Here is a 2795-nt window from a genome sequence, read left to right on the forward strand (position 1 = left end):
GAGGCAAGCAGGGTTAAATGTCTTGTGCAGGGTCAACATAGCTAATAAGTAATTGAGGCTGAATTTGAACTTAGATCCTCCTGACTCCAGGCCTTCTATTCTAAATGTTGTACCACCTAGCTGTCATTTATATAATGATTAAATGAGTTAGAGAAGAAATGGCAAACCATTCCATTAGAGTTCCTAAAAGAAAAATCCATATAGGGTCTTGAAGAATTAGACAGAACTGAACCAAGTTAACAATAATAATAATATACCAAACACTTTATAATCATCTCAACCCTCATGACAACCCTTGTAAGGAAGTGTTATATTATTCCCATTTTACATTTGAAGAAACCGAGGCAACTTGAAGTTAAATGATTTTGCTTAGACACATACAGTTAATGTCTGGGGCCACATTTGAACTCAATTCTTCCTGACTCCAGGCCTAGCTTTCTACCTTCTGTACCACCTAAAATGCCTTGATGTACCCTGGTGAAGAAAAATCCCTTACCAGAAAGAGTAAGAATCCTAGAATTCATGTCCCTTACACAGAACACAGGGGAAGACAGGGGAAGTAAGAAGCTTAAAGACTGAACCGCCTTTCTTTTTTCATATGAGTGTGGATTTCCTTTACTGGGTATTGGTTGTATGGTATGAAAAGAGAAGTTAACACTTCCCTTGATACAGATGGAAGGAATCCTGTGAACTTTGTCACACAGCTATGATTAAAGTATTGACACCTACTCTGTGCTATCTAATTGATTTTTTTTGTTTTCTTCCTTTAAAAGCAACTGTGGGATCATGGTCACCAAGTCAAGAAGACCAAGGATTAAATACTGCCTTCAGCACTTACTGGTTTGAGGGACTATAAACAAGTTACTTAATTACACTAAGGATGCTCTCAGACTATAGGTTGTAGGGAAGGTGCCAGTCTATATGGATAACAGGAATTTCTTCATTCCACAGTCTCTTCTTGGAATCCCAAGCCAAGGTCCTAGTTTCATTAGTTGAAGGAGATCAGAATCAAAACAAAAACGTTTTTTTCATGATCCTGGTCTCAATTCAAGAATTTATGCCACATTCTATAGCCAATAATCAAATAGAAAAATAAACAGAAGCCTATCTTTGTAACTAGTTTTTATATAATATAAAATTTCTTATCTATCCCTGGGACCAGGGCACCACTCTTGGGCCCTTACCTTAACCTTGAGTATCACCACTCACTCCTCTTCAGAGGATATTCCTGGATACCTGTCACATTCAAACAGTAAACCATCTTTTAAAATAAGATCTAAATAGAATCCCTATAAAATAGATAATATTGGCTATTTCATTTTTATCAAATGGGATAACTGAGGAACAGGATGGGTCAGAGGCAGTGCCCAATCAGAGCCAAAAACCAGTGATGGAATTAGAGACTTCCAGTCTCTCCTGAGACATGCTCCCAGGTAGGAAATCCCTGCCCAGGACCACCATTTTATGAGGGTCTGGGCTCTGCTCTCTTCACTCTCTGCTCATTTTACTTATGGACTTCAGCTCCTTAGTAACACTCACTTCCTCTCTTATACATCTTTGTGTCCTATCAAACACTCTTCCCATCTCCAGATCTTTTTTTATGATTTGTCTTCTTACATTAGAATAAACGCCTTGAAGATTGAGATTTTCTTGTTAATTTTTAATTGACACAGTGCTTAATCTCTCTCTCTCTCTCTCTCTCTCCCCACCTGTTGATCCATCTATCTATCAAGTCATCTACCCAGACACCACAATACACTGTGCCTCACTAGTTCAGTCTCTAATGGTTCAGAAAAGAGGGCAGGTGGTTTCAAGAAAGTTGACTGCTGAGCTAAGTATACCCTCAGGCACCTCAAGAGTTAATTTGCTTGGTACCCAGCCATCACCACCCAAGACTTTGAAAATGACTCCACAGGCGCTATTCTTCTCTTGCTACTGTTTTTGAGGAGTCCAGAGACAAATGAGGGTAAGGTGAGAGGGAAACCCTGCCCTCGCACCTCCCTGTTTGATGACTGTTTACCTTGTCCCTCCCAGTGAGGCAGCGGGGAGGTGGGGTATTCTCCAGGCTGGACAGTGCTGCTACTGTAACACCTCAGCAGTGAGGGAGGTGAACCAGGAGCTAGGGGTGAGCGTCCCCATTTAACAGCTTTCCATTTGTTTACCAAAAAAAATATTGTTCCATCATAAAAATTCCCAAAATAGTTCACTCTCTGGCCAGACTGACTGGCGGGCGCCCAGCTCCAGAGAGCCCAGCCTTGTTGGAGACTCATTCTTGGGGAGGTGGGATTAAAAGGGAGTTCGGAGGTGGGAGTTGGCAGCTAAGCATCACCTCTAACTGAGAGGCGGCTCTCCTGGGACTTCCCGTGGGGTAGGGGGGCCGGGAAGACAAGAAGCGCAGGGCTCAGTCCAGCACAGAATTACCAAGACTCAGAGCCTTCCTTTTCCAGGGCTGCCCAGTCAGCCTGCTGTGGGAGGGAAAGTCTGCGTGGGCAAAAGCAAATCCAGGTTTATTTTTAGCATACCAGGGGTTCTACTTGGCCTGGAGGTCTTTTTAATGGCTGGATTGGAAACAAAGGTACCCACTCCTACCACCCCCACAAGTCCCTAAATATTCTCCTGCAGCGTCTTTGCTGGATCAAGAGTTTATGACAGCCACACAACTGCTGGCTGTTCTAGCCAGTCCTCCCCACCCTTCTATTGAATGCATTTGAAGAATCAGGGCTTCCTTTAGATCAGAGACAGGGGGTAGCTTCTCTCAGTTCCAAAAAAAATGAAAATATGCCACAAGGCTTTGG

At 42.8% G+C, this 2795-nt stretch overlaps 1 non-coding gene across 1 annotated transcript; it reads left to right on the forward strand.

Annotated features, from left to right (window-relative positions):
- The first annotated feature begins 631 nt into the window (after positions 1–631).
- LOC141523211 (U6atac minor spliceosomal RNA) lies at positions 632–755 on the forward strand. Its single transcript, XR_012478401.1, has one exon. It is a non-coding gene; the product is annotated as a U6atac minor spliceosomal RNA (small nuclear RNA).
- The last annotated feature ends 2040 nt before the right edge of the window (positions 756–2795 follow it).

This window comes from Macrotis lagotis, chromosome 4 (assembly GCF_037893015.1).
Source record: "Macrotis lagotis isolate mMagLag1 chromosome 4, bilby.v1.9.chrom.fasta, whole genome shotgun sequence".
Lineage (NCBI taxonomy): Eukaryota > Metazoa > Chordata > Mammalia > Peramelemorphia > Peramelidae > Macrotis > Macrotis lagotis.